The sequence below is a fragment of the Mauremys mutica genome, chromosome 25, assembly GCF_020497125.1.
Source record: "Mauremys mutica isolate MM-2020 ecotype Southern chromosome 25, ASM2049712v1, whole genome shotgun sequence".
Lineage (NCBI taxonomy): Eukaryota > Metazoa > Chordata > Testudines > Geoemydidae > Mauremys > Mauremys mutica.
Window position 1 is genome coordinate 12,703,279 of NC_059096.1, and position 22,868 is coordinate 12,726,146.

General features: G+C 47.0%; 1 protein-coding gene across 1 annotated transcript in view; it reads right to left on the reverse strand.

Annotated features, from left to right (window-relative positions):
* Positions 1 to 22,660, reverse strand: part of WNT9B (Wnt family member 9B) — a 46,170-nt gene extending 23,510 nt beyond the window's left edge. Inside the window, exon 1 of the mRNA XM_044999254.1 lies at positions 22,616 to 22,660. The gene's annotated coding sequence lies outside the window, so the exon portion shown is untranslated. The remainder of the gene's footprint in view (positions 1 to 22,615) is intronic.
* Between the last annotated feature and the right edge of the window lie 208 nt (positions 22,661 to 22,868).

Below are 22,868 nucleotides of genomic sequence, written 5' to 3' on the forward strand. Positions count from 1 at the left end.
TCTAACTCTCCACTCCTGGGGGAATTTGTGTTTGCCTGTATTGTTACAGATATAGACATACTCGCTGACAGGTATTTTGAAAAAAATCAATATAATTGAAACTGGCGTGATTATGTAGTGTTATTTTGACAAATAACATTTGCAGAATTTTAAAACATTGTGCGCAGATTTTTTTTTTTTTTTTGGCACAGAATTCCCCCAGGAGTAGCAAATACAACAGAATCACGGACCCTGTACTTGCAACACTTGTGACAATAGTGCAGAGCTGTGCAGGCTCCATGCTTCTGTCAGGGATGGAGGACAGTGAGGTGGGACATGTGGGTTTGCAGGGGATTTTGAAAAGAAGGCCCAAAATATTATCTGATGGAGATGAAATTATCGGATGGAGAACACTGCACTATGGGAACTTGACCCGATGTGCCCAGTCACCACTAAGCAACTCATTTTGGCCCCATGAGGTGCCCCTGAGTTGGTGGTTCCTGGTATGAGGGGAGCTTGGCGAGGTTGGGTCAGGTTGTTTGAAGAGCAGATGAGGGGGTTCGGGAAGGATTTCTTTCAGGATGTGGTCCCCATCAAATATGGGATGTGAATTGTTTGATGATACCTTATATGGGATCCAATGCAGTGTGGCAAGTGATAACAGGAGATGTGTGGTCACTGGGTTTCTTTTTCCTGTATTGAAGCAGGTTCTCCAGGGATAGCTGGGTAGCTTTTTCCATGATGTGATCTACTTCTCTGGTGGAGTGTCCTTGTTTGGTGAAGGTGGTTTTAAGTGCGTTAAGATGTGTGTCCTGGACTTTATCTTTGGAGCAAGTTCCATGATATCTGAGTGCTTGACTATAGACAAACATTTTTTTGGGTGTGTGTCTAAGGTACTTGCTGGATCTGCGGAGGTAAGTGTAGTGATCGGTGGGTTTCAGGTACATAATTGTCTGTAAGTTTCTATTCTTGAAGCTGATCATGGTGTCCAGGAACTTGATGCTGGTAAGAGTGTTCAACAACCACCACCCATCCATGAAACTCTAGAAGTTGTGGAAATCTATGAGGGGGTCTAGATCTTCTGTTCAGACCAACACAGCTACACCACCACTGCAAACAAGCATTTTGATTATTCAGGCTGAACTGGCAAGGGGATTTAGGCACCATTCACAGAAAAGGATAGGGCGCCCCCCTTATAGCCTTTAGAGCAATGGTTTAAGCACTTACCTGAGAAGAAGGGACCTCGGCTCGAATCCCTACTCCAGAGCACGTTCATTGGAGCAGGGACCAGAAGCCAGGTGGCCTCCACCTCCCAGGCAAGAGCTCTATCCCCAGACTTTAGCATCAAATCACTCGTTTTCTCTGTGACCCAACAACCACTGAAGTATTTCATGCAGGCAGTGAGAGTGGGGGCTGGATACGCTTACGATTCTTTAAACTTAAAGCCAAAAACACCCCATCATAAAAACAAAAGAACGAGCTTCAGGAGTAAACAGATAATGCAGGCAGAAGTCCAGCAACAGAGTCGGGGCTACCCAGGTTATCGCATCCAATGCAGCATGTACGATTACGTGCCCTATGGGCAGGTGGCGTATGTGTGCATTCGGTGCAAGGAGCTCCTGGCCCTCAGATACTGTGTATGGGCTTTGGAGGCCAGAGTGGCTGAGCTGGAGGAGCTAAGGGAGACAGAGAGATACTCATAGATGAGACTTTCCGGGACACAGTAGAATGGTCCCGCCCCTGGTCTGACAGCCTCTGTGCTGTTGAGGAGGATGAAAGCCTCAGGGAAGGAAAGCATCCAACTGGAGCAGAGGAAAACGATCCCATAGTTGGGACCCTCCTCCCAGATGATGTCATGGTATCCTCGTGCACTGAGGATACCTCTCCGGGGAAGGAACTCCAGATATTAGGAAGAGACTGGTATTAGTAATGGGCGATTCGATCATTAGAAACAGATAGCTGGGTTTGCGATGACTGGGAGAACGGCAAGGTGACTTGCCGGCCTGGTGTGAAGGTTGCAGATGTCTTGAGACATCTAGATAGACTTATGTGTACTGCTGGGGAGGAGACAGTGGTCATGGTACATAGGGAAGGGTAGGAGAGAGATCCTGGAGGCCAAATTTAGGCTGCTAGGTAAGAGATTGAAGTCCAGGACCTCCATGGTAGCATTCTCCAAAAATCTTTCCAGTTCCAGTTAGACAGGCAGAACTGCAGGGTCTCAATTTGTGGATGAGATGATGGGGTAGGGAGGAGGGGGTTTAGATTTATTTATAATTGGGGAAAATTTTGGGAAAGTGGGAGCCTATAGAGGAAGGATGGGCTCCACCTAAACCAAAATGGAACCAGATTGCTGGCACTTACAATTAAAAAAAAAAAAAGTCAGAGCAATTTTTTAAACTAAGGCCTGGGGGAAAGCCAACAGGTGCAGAGGAGCACGTGGTTCAGACAGCGACATCCCTTGAGGAGGATCGATAAATGGAAATTCCCTATGTCCTAATAAGGAGGAGAGGGTGGAAGATGATAAAATACAGGTAGGATCTGATGAGAAACAGTCAAAAGAAAAAAAAGTCTCATTCAATTACATCATGTAATGGCAGACAGCTAAAAAGTGACAAGCTTGTCAAGTGCTTATATACACCAATGCTAGAAGTCTAAATAATAAGATGGGTGAACATTTTAAATGAGGAGATTGATATAACAGGCATCACAGAAACTTGGTGGAATGAAGATAATCAATGGGACACAGTAATATCGGGGTACAAAATATATCAGAAGGACAGAACAGGTCGTGCTGGTGGGGGAGTGACACTATATGTGAAAAAAAAAAGTAGAATCATTTAAGATTTTTTTTACTTCATTTGAATCAAACTGTACTATCGAATCTCAATGGATAGTAATTCCATGCTCTAATAATAAGATTATAGCAGTAGGGATATATTATCGACCACCTGACCAGGATGGTGATAATGACTGTTAAATGCTTAGGGAAATTATATATGCACACACACACACACACACCCTCAGTAATAATGAGATTTCAGCTATCCCGGTGTTGACCAGGTACATGTCACCTCAGGATGGGAGGCAGAGATAAAGTTTTCTGACACCTTAAATGACTGCTTCTTGTGGGTTCCAGGACTATCTGCTCCAAGAGGAGACAAATCTTGATTTGGTCCTAAGTAGAGGACAGGATCTGGTCTAAGAGGTGAATATAGCTGGACTTCTTGGTAATAGTGACCATCATAATCAAATTTAAACATCCCTGTGGCAGAGAAAACACCACAGCAGTCAAACACGGTAGCATTTAATTTCACAAAGGGGAACTACACAAAAATGAGGACGTTAGTGAAACAGAAGTTAAAAGGTACAGCACAAAGTGAAATCCCTGCAAGCTGCATGAAAACTTTTTAAAGACACAATAATAGAGGCTCAATTTAAACATACACCCCAAATTTAACAAAAAAAAAAAACCAACCACCAAAAACGTGAAACCCTGCTTTTACTTTGTTTTTTAGCCAGAGAGGCAAAAAGGCATCCTTTAAAAAGTGAAAGTTAAATCTTAGGGAGGAAGATATAAAGGAGCATAAACTCTGACAAGCAAAGTGTAAAAAGATAATTAAGAAGGCCAAATTTTTTTTGAAGAACAGCTAGCCAAAGACTCAAAAAGTAATAAAAAAATTTGCTATGTACATCAGAAGCCTGCAAAACAACCAGTGGGGCCACTCGACAATCAACATGCTAAAGCAGCACTCAAGGACGATAAGGCCATTGCAGAGAAACTAAATGAAATTTTGCATCGGTCTTCACAGCTGAGGATGTGAGGGAGATTGCTAAACCTGAGCCGTTCTTTTTAGGTGACATCTGAGGAACTGTTCCAGATTGAGGTGTCATTAGAGGACAAGTTGATAAACTAAATAGTAATACCGGTAAGTCACCAGGTCCAAATGGTATTCACCCAAGAGTTCTGAGGAACTCAAATGTGAAATTGCAGAACTGCTAACTGTAGTCTGTACCCTAGCATTTAAATCAGCACCTGTACCAAATGACTGGAGAATAGCTAATGTGACGCCAATTTTTAAAAAAGGGCTCCAGAGGTGATCCTGGCAATTACAGGCTGGTAAACTTCACTTAAGTATCAGGCAAGCTGGTTGAAACTACAGTAAAGAACAAAATGGTCAGACACACAGATGAACATAACTTGCTGGGGAACAGTCAACATGGTTTTTGTAAAGGGAAATCATGCCTCACCAATCTACTAGAATTCTTTGAGGGGGGTCAAGAAGCATGTGGACAAGGGGGATCCAGTGGATATAGTGTACTTATATTTTCAGAAAGGCTTTGACAAGGTCCCTCAAAGACTCTTAAGCAAAGTAAGCTGTTGGGGATAAGAGGGAAAGTCCTCTCGTGGATTGGTAACTAGTTACAAGATAGGAAACAACGGGTGGGAATAAATGATCAGTTTTCAGAATGGAGAGAGGTAAATAGTGATGTCCCCCAGGGGTGTGTACTGGGCTACTCAAGATAGCAGTCTGCTTGGGACTTAACTAAGAGCTACAAAGGGAATCTCTCAAAACCGGGTGACTGGGCAACAAAATGGCAGATGAAATTCAGTGTTGATAAATGCAAAGTAATGCACATTGGAAAATATAATCCCAACTATACATATAAAATGATGGGGTCTATATGAGCTGTTACCACTCAAGAAAGATCTTGGAGTCATTGTGGATAGTTCTCTGAAAACATCCACTCAATGCGCAGCGGCAGTCAAAAAAGTGAACAGAATGTTGGGAATCATTAAGAAAGGGATAGATAATAAGACAGAAAATATATTGCCTCTATATAAATCCATGGTACGCTCACATCTTCGATACTGCGTGCAGATGTGGTCGCCCCATCTCAAAAAAGATAGATTGGAACTGAAAAAGGTTCAGAAAAGGAACTAAAATGATTAGGGGTTTGGAACAGCTGCCACATGAGGAGAGATTAATAGGACTTTTCAGCTTGGAAAAGAGATGACTAATCAGGGGATATGATGGAGACCTATAAAATCATGACTGGTGTAGATAAAGTGGAGAAGGAAGTGTTGTTTACTACATCTCATAACACAAGAACTAGGGGTCACCAAATGACATTAATAGGCAGCAGGTTTAAAACAAACAAAAGGAAGTTTTTCTTCACACAACGTGCAGTCAACCTGTGGAACTCCTTGCCAGAGGATGTTGTGAAGGCCAAGACTATAACATGGTTCAAAAAAGAACTAGATACGTTCATGGAGGATAGGTCCATCAATGGCTATTAGCCAGGATGGGCAGGGATAGTTTACCTAGCCTCTGTTTGCCAGAAGCTGGGAATGGATCACTTGGTGATTGCCTGTTCTGTTCATTCCCTCTGGGGCACCTGGCATTGGCCACTGTTGGAAGACAGGATACTGGGCTAGATGGACCTTTGGTCTGACCCAGTGTGGTCATTCTTATGTTCTTTTAAGATGAGAAATGGGACCTGCCTACAGAAGAGCCAGGATCCCAGTGGTTGGGGCATTCACCCAGAAGAGGGAGACCTGTGTTTGAGTCCCTGCTCCAGAGTGGAGATTCCAACCTGAGTCTCCCACCTCCCAGGTGAATATCCCAACCACTAGGCCAAGGGTTAAAGATTGAAAAACAAGTGCCTGTACCGTTTGTAATGGAAACGGACTTTTCCAGTGTTTTGGAATTGCCAGCTTGGGACATAAGTCAGTTATTAGCACAGCTCTAACCACCAAACAGCTCCCACCCCGCCCCAATACTTCATGACCTAATGCAGACTTTTCAAGTGTTACCAGAGCTTTCTGCTCCTGCTCCAGCTATTAGGGTGCAGCATGAGCCCTTGCTCTTCAGCTAGACCGATTCCACCTTCAGATGTCAACAGTGCACAGATTTGTCCATTTAGGCTCCGGTACAGCACCACACTGAAGCATGTGGGTAACTCCACTTAAGTCTGTGGGACTGAGCACTGCTCTGGAGGTCAGCATGCGCTTAAGGGCCTTATTTCCAGAAATGCTGAGCATCCATAGCTCCCTTTGACTAGTTAGACTTGTGGGGGCTGGGATTCACAGCTCTACTCTCCAGACACCTCCAGTTAGAGACAATCCATTAAAAAGAGAAGGAAAACAAGACATGGCAATAAGCAAATAACCATGCAGCACTAGGAGCCCCCACTTTCCCTGTGCATTGTCCCTCAAGCCGCATTCCCCTCCTCAGAGGAAGTTTTCCAGAATGTCCTGAGGATCAACACCTAGGATATTTTAGGCCAAAGTGGCAGAGATTTGGGGAGTGCATTCCAGAGCCAAGAGGCCTCCTGGAGAACAGTCTGCTGGCAGCTCCCTTTCGTATATACCAGAGGAGCACCAGAGCTTAGCTATGGCAGGAAGGATTAGGGAGAGCACTGGTCTCAGGCAGGTTCTATCTTATCTGGGGCTTTTATAGGTCAACACCACCACCTATAACCATCCAGAAACCCACAGGCAGACTGGAGCATCTGTGTAATATGCACAGGGGGGACGAGACATGCCACTTAACAAGCAGCTCTAGTTTCTGCATGCTCCAATGTACCTCCCCTCTCCTCCACCCTCCAAACAGGCACCTTACAGTAACCTAGCCCTGACATGACAAAAGCAGGGCTTCTGGCGCAAGCCTCCATCAGAAAGAGAAGGCCTTTAGAGAGGGACCTGTGCCTTACAGCCAAGATCATTCTGAGAGTTAGGAGAACTAGGTTAAAGTCCTGGCTCTGCCACAGACTCCCTCTGTGTCCTTGGGCAAGTCCCTTCCGCACCCTGTGCCTCAGCTGCGAGATGGGAACAGCGGTCCTTCCTTTGCCCATTTTTGTCTATTTAAGTTGTGAACTCCTTGGGAGAGGACTGTCGTCCTCCTACGTGTTTGTACAATAGCCTGCATCATGGAGCCATGCTTTCCCCTTGACTAGGGCCTCTAACCCAGCGACAGGTGGGAATCTTACCAGACTCCTGAGAGGCTAATGTGAACGGCCCACAGAAGTAATTGAGCTGCATCCTCAGTTACAAGGACAGACCTAATTCATTAGCTGCATCTTCCAATTGCATTCCCCAGCCCATCATCATCTGGTTTACCTGTGTTGAGCTCCTGCAAGGTCATTCTTACCAATGCTCCAATCTTGGTCAGACACTGGGAAGGTCACTCAGACTCAGGGTCTGGTTCAGAAGAGGTAGAAATATGTAGGCCACTAGCATACTGGAGATGCCACAATCCATGCTCTCTCACCGGCGTTTACTAATAGCCTTATATAAAACATGGAGGACAAGGCTAAATCCTACAGAATCCTTGTATCTCGAGAGATCCCAGAGGACAAGAGCGAAACCACTTAAAAGCAGCACCACCAGCTAATGCAGGGGTCTGTAGGAAATCAGCAGGTGTCCGGGATGTGCCTTTTGTGCCATGATCAATGGTGTTGCAGAGGCAGCTGATAGATCAAGAATCTCTACTGGTATAGTTGGGTCTGTTGCCAGGAGATCACCTGCCATCACAGCAGTCTCTGCACTGTACCCCCACCAGCACCAGATTGGCAAGAGGCAGCCAGATACTGGAAGAGTACGATCAACACAACCTTCTTGGTGAGCGTTACCACAAAGGAAAACGGCACACAGGGCAGTGACCGGCATCTCTTCGGTTATCTTCTGAGTTAGCCTCTTCCTGGAGTTTGGCTTTGTTGGCAAAGTTGTTCTTATTCAGCAGGTGCGGGCTTTGTCTGGAGACCCTGCCACCTGAAATCATCACTCCTGAGGGCATGCAGCGCCAAAAAATTAGAAGTTCTGCACACAATATTTTAAAATCCTGAAAAGTTTGTCAATAAACAAATGTGGAGGCTCCAGCCTGGCAGTGGGGAGCACAGGCCACTGGCTGCAGGGAGGTGGGAGAGAACCTTCTTCTCTGCCCCTCCCAAGACACGGACTCGATGGTGAGGCTGCACCCAACCCTGACACAGCACAAGGGCTTGACCTGCCCCAGAAAAACCCTGGGGCTCTGCCCCTCCACGCCAGGCAGGCTCAGCCCAGCAGGATCCAAGTGTGAGGGGGGAATCCAGGTGTGGGGTGAGAGGGTTCGGTGTGGGGCAATCTGGATGCCCAGGGGATTGTTGCGGGGCAATGGCGGGGGGGGGGGTCCAGATGAAGTTCATAGAATCTCAGGGTTGGAAGGGACCTCAGGAGGTTCTAGTCCCACCCCCTGCTCAAAGCAGGACCAACCCCAACTAAATCATCCCAGCCAGGGCTTTGTCAAGCTGGGCCTTAAAAACCTCTAAGGAAGGAGATTCTACCACCTCCCTAGGGAACCCATTCCAGTGCTTCACCACCCTCCTAGTGAAAAAGTTTTTCCTAATATCCAACCTAAACCTCCCCCACTGCAACCTGAGATCATTACTCCTTGTTCTGTCATCTGCCACCACTGAGAACAGTCTAGATCCATCCTCTTTGGAACCCCCTTTCAGGTAGTTGAAGAATGGGGGGGTGGGAAATTTGATAGCCGCTTTCTCTTCTGCAGGCTAAATAATCCCAGCTCCCTCAGCCTCTCCTCACAAGTCATGTGCTCCAGCCCTGTAACAATTTTTGTTGCCCGCTGCTGGACTCTTGTCAATTTTTCCACATCCCTCATGTAGTGTGGGGCCCAAAACTGGACACAGTACTCCAATGCCGAGTAGAGGGGAATGAGCACGTCCCTCGATCTGCTGGCAATGCTCTGACTTATACAGCCCAAAATGCTGTTAGCCTTCTTGGCAACAAGGGCACACTGACTCATATCCAGCTTCTGGTCCACTGTAACCCCTCGGTCCTTTTCTACAGAACTGCCGCCTACCCACTTGGTCCCTAGTCTGTAGCCATGCATGGGATTCTTCTGTCCTAAGTGCAGGACTCTGCACTTGTCCTTGTTGAACCTCAGATTTCTTTTGGCCCAATCCTCTAATTTGTCTAGGTCCCTCTGTATCCTATCCCTACCCTCCAGCGTATCAACCACTCCTCCCAGTTCAGTGTCATCTGCAAACTCGCTGAGAGTGCAGTCCACACCATCCTCCAGATCATTAATGAAGATATTGAACAAAACCGGCCCCAGGACCCACCCTTGGGGCACTCCGCTTGATACGGGATGCCAACTAGACATGGAGCCATTGATCACTACCCGTTGAGCCCAATGATCTAGCCAGCTCTCTCTCCACCTTATAGTCCATTCGTCCAGCCCATACTACTTTAACTTGCTGGCAAGAATACTGTGGGAGACCGTATCAAAAGCTTTGCTAAAGTCAAGGAATAACACGTCCACTGCTTTCCCCTCATCCACAGACCCAGTTATCTCCTCATAGAAGGCAATTAGGTTAGTCAGGCATGACTTGCCCTTGGTGAATCCATGCTGACTGTTCCTGATCACTTTCCTCTCCTCTAAGAGGATCAGAATTGATTCCTTGAGGACCTGCTCCATGATTTTTCCAGGGACTGAGGTGAGGCTGACTGGCCTGTAGTTCCCCCGTTGGTTGGGGCTCAGTAGAGGAATCTTGGTGAGGTGGGATGTGGCCTAACAGGGGGGTCTGGGTATGGGGGCGGGGCTTAGCTTGGGAGTCCAGGTCCAGATGTTGGTGGGGGTCTGGGTGTAGGGGGCTTGTCGTGGTGAGAGATGGAGTGTGTGGGAGGCCCCCCCAACTACAAGAAGGTTCAGCAGGGCAGGGGTTCAGGTGTGGGGAGGTCTGGGTATGCAGGGGTCCAGGTGCACAGGGATGGCCGGACCGTGGAGCAGCAAGGGCACTCACTCTGCGACACCTGCTCCTCAGCCTTCATCCATCCAACATAAGAACAGCCACACGGGGTCATACCGAGGGTCTGTCTAGTCCAGGATCTGGTCTTCCAACAGTGGCCAATGCCAGATTCTTCAGAGGGAATGAACCGAACAGGTCATCAAGTGATCCATCCTGTCTCGCCCAGTCCCAGCTTCTGGCAGACAGAGGGTCTTGGGCAGAGACCCGTCTCGCTCTCCTTCCTGACTGGGGTTTCTCAAGACTGCACAATTCCCAGCCTGCACCGAGTTTCCCAGCAAGTCACACAAATCCAGCATCTTGGCTGGGGGTTAGACTAGATGACCCTTGTGGTCCCACTAACCCTGTGGTTCAAAACCAGATGACTTAACCAGGCAGCTTTGCCTTCTCCTCAGAGGCAATAACCTGCCCCCAGTTAGAAGTTACCACAAAGCCCTTTCTAAGCATGTTTATTTTTAAGGTAAACATTTGCCCACCCCTGCTCTGGAGCATTCCCTGTGGTGTTCAGCCCCAGAGCCACTGAACACTCCCAGAATTCCCAGGCATGCTGTCCCCAGAGGACAGTACACGCCAGCTTGTAAGGGTCGACTCAATACCACCTTGCTTCATGCCACAGCACTGACACCTATTGTCACTATGAATATAGGAAAGATGATCAAAGAACAGAGATTCAAAAGACGGTGAGTAACGATCTTAGAAACAAATGGTGACAGATAAAAAAAATCATAATATGCTTTCTAGGGACTAAACTTAACTAACAGGTTATCCTTCTGTCTAAAGAAGCATCTCACCCTCAGTCCACACCAGCATTTTCAACCAAGCCCGACTGAGACCCCTTTTTCCATGAAGGAAAGTCACTGTCCTTTTACTTACTCAAATGGTGGTAGGGGGTCTTTCTTGCCTCCAATTATAGTACATCAAGGGGTCTCTCCCTGTGCTGTTTTTCCCTTCCTGAAGTCTTCACAATTCTTCATTTGCATTCAGTTCAGACAGATGATGGGAGACCCATGGCAAAGGAGCCAATACTCAGTTTACATGTAAACAGACAGATGGATAAACATCTCCTCTGGCAGAAAGCCTGTCTTCCACCTGTTCTGATAACCAGTCCTGCCACACAGACTTTCAGAACCTATTTTCACTAAATATACGTAACTCCTGCCATAGTACGGATACATACGTTTCACAAGGATACCAATGTGACAAGCTTTTATTCAAGATCTCACATGGACTCAGCAAGACCATAAATACTAAAGACGTGAGATTCCTGTAACCCCTATGCACCCCCTTGCCAGTTAGCATTAAGAGGTTCCTGGGTCACACTATTCTACAGGAGGTCAGACCAGATGAACACAATTGTCCCTTCCAGCCTTATGACCTAGGAATTACTGCATCTCATTTCTCCTATCTGTAAAATGGGGACAATCCTACCCTCTCTCCTCACCTCGCAGGGATTTTTAGAAACAAACACTCAGACACGATGGTGGTGAATGGCACAGAAAAGCCCATGAAGAGACTAAGAATTTGGTCTTCAGGGTTTCAATAGTGTGCAGAAAAAAAGGCCTGGGGCCTCATGTTGAGCAGCTGCTCATTCAGTGAGCACCATCCGTTCTGTGCCCTGAATGAGGCAGGGCTCTTGCAGGAAAAAAAAAATCTATCATGTGATCACATCATTGAAGGTGGTCTCATAATGCAGCTGCACAATGGGTCTGAATTACGGTTGCACAGGCATCTTTAGTACTTGCATTTCCTAACCTTTGAATGTTTGACTTCACAACCTTGATGTTTTAATAGAGTTTTTGTGAGCACTACATGTAAGTGCCTGCCTGTGCCAAGTAGGATTGGGGCCAGAAACAAAAATAGATTACACAGTTCGTTTGCTAATCAAAGACACTCGATACTGGTACCTTATTCTGAGAAATCTTATTCATGCAAGTAGTCCCATTTACATCAGGTACATGGGTTACATGGGTACCAGAAGGCCCCAGCTGAGACAGGAATCTCACTGTGCTTCCATACACATGGCAAGAGAATCCCTGCTCCAGACATCTTACAGTGTAATGTTGAGAGCAGATGCAAAGGCACAGAGAAGAAGTGACTTGCCCAATGTCACAGTGTTGGTCCAGAGCAGAGCAGGGAACCGTCTCCTGACTCCCAATCTAACTCCCTATCCACTGCCTCAACAAAAGAGCTCATGGGAGCAGCACAGCCGCTTATGGGAACAGTTTGCAGAAGCTGACCTGTATTAAATGTAGTTTTATTTCATCAGGTAAAACTAAAATGAAAGATCAAGATTACAATAAAACCACATTCTCATACACAAAATTAAACATAAAACATGCAGATATTTGCACCCAGACAAACTGCGGGAGTCACGTTAGCTATGAAGCTTTATAATTGCAGTTAACTCACACAATTAACTAAAAAAATTAAGTGATTAATTGCCGTTTTAATCGCACTGTTAAATAGAATAGCAATTGAGATTTATTAAATATTTGAAGTTTTCTACATTTATATTGTATTCTGTGTTGCAACTGAAATCAAAGTATTTTTATCACAAATATTTGCACTGTAAAAATGATAAAATAGTATAAGGTGAACCGAAAAATACAAGTACTGTTGTGCAATCTCGGTTGTGAAAGTGCAATTTACAAATGTGCATATTTTCAGTTTTCCGGGGGAAAACCCCCACCTCTCACTAAGACCCCTTTTTCTCATGAGGATTGCTACATGCAGAAGAGTTTATCAGAGTCTCAAGGTCACTTCTGCACAGCTACATGCAAAGTCAAGCTACTGGCTCCATTTCCCTGACCTGGATTAAGACTGGTCCAATTTTTAAAGGTATGATTTTGCAGATTTTATAGGAGGAGAGTATGTCATGAAGGGTATTCATTTGTGTCAATGTTGCAACAGGAAATTTGAGTAGCATCAGTTTATACACAGACTTAGTGCCAGTTAAGTTCAGTACCTACAACTGCCAGAAGCCAGTGAAAACAGGAATTGCCAGCCTGGCTCAGACCTATGGCCCATCTAGCTCAGTATCCCATCTCTGACGATGGAAAGCACCAGATGCTTCAGAGGAAAGTACAAGAAACCTTTATTAGGCAGATATGGGATAATCCACTCCCACCTGCCCATATGAGGTCTCCTCCTAACCCCTACAGTTAGAGATTGTTTTCCAGTCCTGAAGCATTAAGTTTAATAATACTAACAAGTTTTTGGAGAGCTAATTATTGTAACTCTGAATATTCTTGTTACCCATATAAGTGTCTAATCTTTTTTGAATCTTGCTACATTCTTGGCCTCAATTACTTCCTGCCACAGGAAGTTCCACAGTCTAATTACACATTGCATGGAGATATTTCCTTTCATCTGTTTGGAACTTGCCATCTTTCAGTTATTTCCAGTGTCCCTCTGTTCTGATACTGATAAAAATTGCCCATTTAATTGTACAGTTTCTCACCTCTCAGTCAATTTTTGATCCAGGACAATAACGGCTGCTACTACCTCTCATATAGGACTTTTTCAAAAGGCCATTTGAAAGTCTAAATAAGATGGATAAAGGAGAACTGGTTGACCTACTACTATATTGACACAAAAAATTAAGAGATTAGCAATACAATTTCCCTTTGCAAAATCTGTGCTGGTTAGACCCGATCAGATTATGATCTTCCAGATGTTTTACATGAATCAGCAAGTGGACGCTATATGGGCAGGCTAGATAGAACTGCCGTTGTGGTAGTGTACCACTGATGCCACCCATCGGGCACAGAACCACATGTCATAGTCCTCTCACTGCTCATAGAGATTCTTATTTAGCAAAGGCCCAGGCTTTTGCAGCAGAAAAATCTGGGTACTACCTTCAAGAAGTTCAATGCTATGTAGCAACCACCATGACTTCCCTAACTGGCTGTGGATATTCAATATAAACATAGAAGAAAAAAGAGTCTAACAATGGAATGGATAAAACAGTCTGTTTGGGTCAAAATCACTTTGGGGAAGAAAGCTACCAGAGGCTCCCCTGGGATAGTACTTGGGGTGTGCTGCAGACCCCAGGATCTGATTTGGATATGGACAGAGACCTCTAATGTTTTAAATTAAATAAATACTACCAGGAATTGTATGATTATGGGAGACTAATCTGCTAATATAGATTGGAGGACAAGTGCTACTAATAATGGTAGGGCCCAGATTTTCCGGGATGTGATAGCGGACAGATTTCTTTACCAAATATTTACCAAGCCAACATAGGGTGATGTGATCGTAGATTTGGTATTGGTGAGTAGTGGGGACCTCATAAAAGAGCTGATTGTAGGGGACAACCTTGGTTTGAGTGATTGTGAGCTAATTCAGTTTAAACAAAATGGAAGGATGATTTTAAAAAGGATCTGTAATGAGGGTCCTTGATTTTAAAAGGGCAAACTCTAAAAACTTATGGGAATTAGTTAGGGAAGTGGACTGGACTAGACTGAAGAACTCAAGGATCTGAATGTGGAGGCGACTTGGAATTATTAAGCCAAAATTGCAGAAACTGTCTGAAGCTGCATCCCAAGCAAGCGTGGGGGGGGAAACACCACAAACAAACCCACTCCTAAGGAAGGGCTGCAGACCAAACTGGATGAGCAAGCATCTCACACAGGTGATGGAGAAAGCAGAAAGCCTACAAGGAATGGAAGATGAGCAGGATCAGCAAGGAAAGCTACCTCAGAAAGTGCAGGGAAAAGGGAGAACTGCCAAAAGCCAAGCAGAGCTGGGCCTTGCAACGAGAATCAAAACCAACAGTAAAAGGTTCTTTAGCCGTATACATAAAAAGAAATCAAGGAAAGGAAACATGGGACTGCTGAACACGGAGGATGGGGTGGAGATTAAAGATAATCTAGGCCTGGCCCAACACCTCAACAAATACTTTGCCTTTATTAAAAACTGAAGCAATGAGGAGCTTATGGATAGTAGCAGGGTGGCTAATGGAAATGAGGACATGGAAGTAGAAGTTACCACATTGGAAGTGGAAGTCAAACTCAAACAGCTCCATGGGACTAAATGCAGGGGGTGGGGGTGGGGGTGGGGGTGGGGCAAAATAATCTCCAGTCCAAAATATTTAAGGAACTAGAAAGAACTAGATACGTTTATGGTGGATCGGTCCACCAGGGTGGGCAGGGATGGTGTCCCTAGCCTCTGTTTGCCAGAGGCTGGGAATGGGCGACAGGATGGATCACTTGATTCCCTGTTCTGTTCATTCCCTCTGGGGCATCTGGCATTGGCCACTGTTGGCAGACAGGATACTGGGCTAGATGGACCTAACGGTCACATGAAATTGCAAGCCCAATAGCAAGGATTTTTAATGAATCCATAAACTCAGGGGGCATACCCTATGACTGGACAATTGCTAAGATAGTACCTATTTTTAAGAAAGGGTGGGGGAGAAGTGATCAAGGAAACTACAGCCATACATACAATTGAGGTCACACTACAATTAGTTTGACCTCAATTGTATGCAAGGTCTTGGAACAAATTTTGAAAGCAAAAGTAGTTAAGGACAGAGATAAGTGGTAATTGGGATGAAATACAATATGGTTTTACTAAAGGTAGATAGATCAGGTTGGTCTGGTGCACTTTTTGGAGAAGATAACTGTTTTTTTAGATGGAGGAAATGCAGTAGATCTAATCTACCTGGATTTCTGTAAGGCATTTGATATAATTTCCTATGTGGAACTGTGAGCTAAATTGGAAAAGATGGGGATCAATATGAAAATTGAAAGGTGTCTAAGGAACTGGTTAAAAGGGGAGACTACAGTGGGTCATACTGAAAGGTGAACTGTCAGGCTGGAGGGAGATTACTAGTGGATTTTCTGGGATTGGTCATGGGACCAATCTTATTCAACATTTTTATTAATGACCTTGGCACAAAAAGTGGGAATGTGCTAATAAAATTTGCAGATGACAAAGTTGGGAGGTATTGTCAATAGGGAGGAGGACTGGAATATCAAACAAAATCTGCACAACCTTGTAAACTGGAGTAATAGAAATGGGATGAAATGTAATAGTGCAAAGTCATGCACTGAGGGACTAACAAGAATTTTTACTATAAGACGGGGACTTAGTTGGAAGTGACCTAGGAGGAGAAAGACCTGGGTCTATTGGCTGATCACAGGAGGACTATGAGCTGCCAGTGTGATGTGGCCATGAAAGAGGCGAATGCAATCCTAGGATGCATCAGGCGAGGTATTTCTAGGAGAGAGAAGAAAAGTATTAGTACCATGATACAAGACACTGATGAGACCTCATCTGGAACACTGTGTGCAGTTCTGGTCTCCCATGTTCAGGAAAGATGAATTCAAACTGGAACAGGTGCAGAGACGGGCTGCTGGGATGAGCAGAGGAATGGAAAACCCACCTTATGAGACAAGACTTAAAGAGCTTGGCTCGTTTAGCCTAAGCTAAAGAAGGCCGAGGGGAGCTGAATGCTCTCCATAAATGATTTAGCTGGCGTTGGTCCTGCTTTGAGCAGGGGGTTGGACTAGATACCTCCTGAGGTCCCTTCCAACCCTGATATTCTATGATTCTAAATACATCAGAGGGATAATACCAGGGAGGCAAAAGATGAAGGTTACTAACCATTAGAGAAGTGAAGTTCTGGAACAACCTAAGGGGAGCAGTGGGGGCAAAAAAATCTAACTGGCTTCAAGACTGAGTTTGGCAAGTTTTTGGAGGGGAGGGTGTGATGAGACTGGCTACAATGTAATGTAGCTGATCTGCAAGTGCTAGTAGCAAATATCCTCAATGGCCAGAGATGGGACACTAGCTGGGGAGGGCTCAGTTACCACAGCGAATTCTTTCCCAGGTGTCTGGCTGGTGGGTCTTGCCAAAAGGGTCAGGATCTAACTAATCACCATATTTGGAGTCAGGAAGGAATTTTTCCCCTGGTCAGATTGGCAGAGACCCTGGGGGTGTTTCACCTTCCTCGGCAGCATGGGACATGGGTCACTTGCAGGTCTAAACAAGTGTAAATGGTAGATTCTCTGTAACTCGAAGCCATGATTTGAGGACTTCAGTAACTCAGTCAGAGGTTAAGGGTTTATTACAGGAGTGGGTGGGTGAGTTTCTGTGGCCTAAGATGTGCAGGAGGGCAGACTAGATGACCATGATGGTCCCTTCTGGCCTTAAAATCGATAAGGAAGGCAAAGCTTGAAAGGGGACGGCTATTCTCACTCACCCCCACTCCAAGACCTACCTCCTCCAGTGTGCAAACATTCCCAAGTCCCCGTGTGCTGTAAGGCAAACAAGACCCCACAAAACCTGAGGCCAGCTTGGGCTAGGGGACAGCCTTCGTCATGTGTGACTCATCCAGACATTTCCAACAGGAAAGACAAGAACACACCAAGTTAAGGGCCAGATTCTGCTCCCACTGAAATAAGTCTCATTAATTTCAGGGGAACACGACTGGAGCTTTGCCATACTAAAGGTCCAACGTCTCCAGAGGCCGAGAGAGTGAAACTCCAGGGTGCCTCAGTGCTCCCTGCATAGGTCAGGATTTTAGTCTTGGAAGAGGTTACAGAGAAGCGCTGACGCAGCTCCTGACGCATACTTGAGGGGCAAGATTGACAAACTGGCCCATAGTCTGCATTTGCAGTGACCCATTCACTGCAGAATTACAGGATGCCAAGAGGCACTGGAAATTTTGATCGTCAAGATGAATATGGAGGCTAAAAAGCCTTGCACAGCAGTGATTGTAGCCGGCATCTGAATAATGCATGGCAAGGAGAAAAGACCCCACATGCTTTCAGCTCTCTCAACTACTCCTATTTGTGAGTTACTCAGGCTCAGAGTTTGCCCAGGTCTGGAACAAGCCAGACAAAAAGGGGGAGCTTTCAGAAAACTGCAGTCACCCAAAAACATGAAGTGGGGAGTGAGAGGGGAGAGGCCCCGGGGCCCGCGCTGCAGGACATTCTGGAGTGCCAGGTGCAATTCCCACATTTCAGGAGATTGTGAAGTGTTTCAAAGCAGCAATTCCAGTCGGTGTTTCTCTGGAATTCCACAGCAGAGTAACTTGCCACTGGCAAATTATATTGAATTACCGACACCGTGCACACACAAGGCCCCAAATACCTGCTTGTCCTTCCAGAGAGTGACAGATCTACAAACATACCCAGCCCACTGCTCTCCTCATTATCACTCCCCTGTTACCTTCCCTTCCTCCAGATCCTCCTCCTTCCCCTCACAGCCCCCCAGCGCAAATTGCTTCCTAAGCACCCACTCATCACTTTCCCCCAGCCCCCTTTTGCAGTCCTCCCCACCTCAATCTCTGACCACGCACAGACCATTACACCTCCCTACCCATTCTCTGATCTATGCCCCCCGTCCTCCCCATCAGTTCAACCTGTACACCCCTGCTCCGGTCACTCCTTGCAGCAATTCTGCTCCCTCCCAACGTCAAGCCTCAGTACCCTGCCCCCAATTCAACAGAATTCCAAACCACTCCCCCCTCATGGGGACATGGCCTCAGTTCAGTTCTCACCCCCCTCCCTCCCCTTCCAAAGGAACTGAGACACCCCCTGCCCCCCAAATCCAATTATCAACCCATCCCCCATCTCCGAGCCCCTCCTCCAACCCAGCTGTTCTGGGGCTCCTTCCCCTGACCCCGTACAGGCCCCTCACACCACTGCCTGGTGAGCAAGTCCTGGCTCCAGTGGGCCCTACAGAGCCTCCCTGCCACCGCCCTCTTAGCCCTGGAGGGAGCCCAGCTTCCCAGTGCCTCCTGCACCCTCGTGCTGAGTGTGTGCCGAGGAGGAGCTGGGTGCCTGTGCGCCCTCACCAGCCAGGACCAGAAGAGCTGTACCTCAGCACCAGCATCCCACCAACACAGCAGTCATGGGAGAAGGGGTCTCGGGGGCACAGCGGAGAAGGGAAGGAGCAGTGGCTGAAGGGAGGAGGCAGGGGACGGGGAGAAGCGCCCGAGGAGGGCAGCTGTCGCAGAGGAAGGGGGTGTGGATGGGAGGACAAGGAGAGGGCTGTCAAGTGCATGCTGCACATATTGGGGGAACCGGGTGCTGCTGGAGGAATTAATGGCCACACAGTGTGATCAGGGGGTAGCGTTCAGGCTTCGGGAAAGTGGGGTCAGCTGAGCTCTCCGAGCATCACTGCTGGGAGGTTCACAGCAGTGCTGTTCTGAGCAGCAGCCGGCTTCCTTAGAGACACAGGAGAGCCACCTCCCAGCACAGGTTTCCTTTGGAGAGTTTCAGCGCAGTGCTCTCTGCTGCAGAAGTCATGTTCCCACAGATGCCCTGCACCCATTTCTGACGGCCACAGCTCATTCTCTTTTCCCACAAACTCTAGGAAATTGCCTGCAAAAAAACTACCACTAATGTATAATTAAGGTTGCAAGATCAGGTATGTAATGAGTCAGGAAATTCCAACATGCACTAGGAGTGTTCGCTTAGCCACACTGCATATGCATATGTGCTCCTCTTTCCTTTCTTAAATGCAAGTCTGACTTTATTCTCTGGCCCCAGTCCTGCAAACTGCTCCACACAAGTAGACCCAACCTGCGTGATTTCCAAAGAGCACCTGGCCACCTTAATACTTGTAAGACAATCGTCATCTTTCCCTAGTCTTAGTCATTTTTGTGCTTGTCGAAAGAGCACCTTCCATCACTCCGATATTGACAGAGCCAGAACCAGACACGGCATTAGAGGTGCTGTCATCTCAACACTAGAGAGCTCCTCCAAGTATCTGTCTACACATACACTGCCGCAGCTGCACCGCTGTAGCGCTTTAGTGAGGACGCTCCTGCACCGCCAGGCGAGCTTCTCCCTTCAGCATAGCGAGTCCACCTCGGAGACAGGTGGTAGCTAGGTTGATGGGAGAAGCCCTCCTGCTGACGCAGCGCTGGCTCCACCGGGGTTAGGTCGGTAGAACTGCATCGCTCGAGGTGTGGTGAGTGACGTAGTTACGCCGATGTAAGTTTGTAGTGTAGACACGGCCTAACACGGCTTTCAGACTGGAGGCTTCTGGGTATGCAGTCCAAAGCTACAAGGGCCCTTTTCAATGAAGTGTCACTGTGCAAACGCCTCATTTGCTGTTCATCAGGTCTCTCTCTGCATTATCCTTTTTCAAGCCCCCAATTCAACAAATCATTTAAGCACGGATGTAGTCCTGATTTTAAGTGCCAGTACTCCACCCCCCCATGACCCCTCAGAGCATTTCTGTTTAAAATGGCATCCTCCATGAGGCATGACCTCGCACATACAGTGCGTGAGGTCAAAAGTGCACGAACGAATTTCCCACCCTGCTACCACACTGCTTAAGTCCATCCCTATTCAGCAAAACACTGAAACCGATGGTTAAAGACCCACCCCCCATTAAATAGCCACCTCGCAGATTAGATTGTATCTGTCACAGCTGAATCTCATTTTAACATTTCCTGCCTATATCACTAAAATATTACAGTTCCCTACTAATCCATTTCCCCAACCAGCACCTGGAAATATCATCCCATTCTTATGAATTATTGCTTCAACTGCCCAAAACAATGCAGTTGTTACTGAGGCTTCAATTTATTTTTGTTTATTCGTTTTAAAGTTCTCTTTTCAATTAAATGCTGAAAGTTAAGGAGCAAGAACTCTTGCACTGCACGTGCCACTGCAAAAAAGCTTATGCCTCAAGGACAAAATGTAACAAAGCAGGAAAATTCCAGCCTGAAACTCTGAAACACATGGAAGAGAGAGACTGGCTAATATCAGCCCCTGATTTTTCATTTCAGGGAAATACAAGGCAGGTTAGAAAGGCATTCCACTAACCAAAGGATCATTGTTAAGAGATCAGGGATCATTCATGTTGCTTAAACAACTGAAGCCACCTAGAGTAATATTCAATATTTGTTTTGTGTTAAGGAAATATGAGAATATTTAATTTTGCTTTGTATAATCGGCAATACATACTTCCTGTAACGAGAAATCCAAACAGCAGCTACCACTTCCTAGCTCTGTACAAGGTATGTGCTTAGATGTATTTTCAATCTCCAAGTGCTGGTATATATGGGATATTCCCTTTGACGACAATAAATAAGCAAAGTGAAACAATCATGTAGATCACATCTTTAAACATAAATAGAAACTTAAAAATCCATCTGACTTAAGGAATCCTTTAAACTCCTTAAAACACTGATTTGGCTACATTCTTTCTTTAAAAAGTGTTAAATGAAAGTGACCTAGGCCCCAACCCTGCAAGCATGTGTAACTTTATGCATGCAAGTATTCTCTTCACTGGGACTATTGGTGTCTGTGTTTGCAGGATCAGAGCCCAGACAGTGAACCAGATCTTCAGCTGGTGCAAGTCAGAGTAGCTCCATTGACTCCAATAGAGTTACCCTGACTTCACCAGCTGAGGATCTGGCCCAGGATTTTATGGACAGTTATTGCAGTGTTCAAATGTATTCATCCTCCTGCATCTCTCAAACATTTATAATGCAACCACATGCACTAAGAGCGCAACATACTGTAAAACAATAAACATATGTACACTGGCATCTCCTACCCACAAATAAGATTTTGCAAAGACTTATGCACATAAGTAACTTGAGACACTGGAAGCAGCCCTACTGAAGTCAATAGGGCTGCTCAGTCAGAGGCATAGGTTTTTGCAGGATCAAGGCCATAGAAAGGAATATCTTATTGACAAAGTAATTTGTAAAGGGTTTTCCCAGAACCAAGCAGAGCAAATTTCAAAGAAAATCCAATTTTTCTATTGGAGAAATTCCGTTTTTCTAACATGTTCCAAAACAAACATAGGCATCTTTAAAAATCAACATGTAAAAAAGTCTTTATTGGGCAGGGGGTGATGATTCAGGGTGCTCAGTTCAGGGGCTGACATACGCATACAGCTCTGATATTGTCCCGGATAGCGTGACTTGGGCTGAGGCAGCCATTCCCTTTGCATTTCCGTCACCTACCTGCAAAGCCAGCTACCCACTATGGTCACCTTACTCAGACTGGACAAACCTCCATGGATGTCACCTGCCAGCAAAGTCAGAGGTCAAGGGCATCCGGATTCCCTCCACTTTCTCTCCGCTGCCCTCCTTAAGAACTTGACTGTTCTTTGGGGTAGGGTGACCAGATGTCCCGATTTTATAGAGACAGTCCCAATTTTTGGGTCTTTTTCTTACATAGGCTCCTATTACCCCGCACCCTGTCCCGATTTTTCACACTTGCTGTCTGGTCACCCTACTTTGGGGACACTTTGTCCATCTGGGCAGAGGTCTGAGCTGCTGCCTTTTGGATTTCAACAGGGACAATGATTCAGACCCCTTCTAAACACGCAGCTCTGAACAAGGGATTTCACAAGAAAAACCACAGCATACAACAAGTTCCCTTTCACTCGCTCCTTTGCTAGAGACCCGGGCAACAGCCTTTGCCTTCCCCACGGAGACAAATTCCTTCCCGCCCCCCACCCCCGAGGGAAGGGAGAATAGAGCCCCAGAGCCCTTGAACGCCTGGTCCTGGATTTAACCCCACACCAAGGAACTGTCACCGCTTCGCGGTTTCCCACAGCGACCGAGGTCAGCCCAGGGATCTCACTGAGCAGTTCAGCGGGGGGGACTCGGGGCTGCCCGGTGCTCGGCGCTGGCCAGGCGCAGGCGGCCAGGCTCCGCTCAGGGAGCGGACAAGTCCGGGGAATGGGGCACCCCAGAGCCCCGCCGGCTGCCTCCCCCCAAGCCCAGTCGGGAGCGCACCGGAGCCCCAGGCTGCGCGGCGGTGCCCCCGGCCCGCCCCACCCAGGGAGCCAGACCCCACCGCGGGCGCAGGGAGCGGGACGGGACCGGACCGCGGGCGGCGCTGACCCGAAGTAGGCGGCGGAGCCGGGCAGCAGCCAGAGGCACAGGGCGGCCAGCAGGGTCCGGGAGCGCATGGTGCCGGCCGGGCGCGGCGCTGCGCTGCGCGGCCGGCGGCGGGGCTCCCGCGGCTCTTTAAACCGGCGGGGCGGGGCGGGAGCCGGGGCTTCCCGGGGGCGGCTGCTCACCTGCCGCCCCGCCCCGCCCGGGAGCCGCCGGGACATGCCCCGCTCGCCGGCCCGGCCCGGCCCGGCCCGTCGGG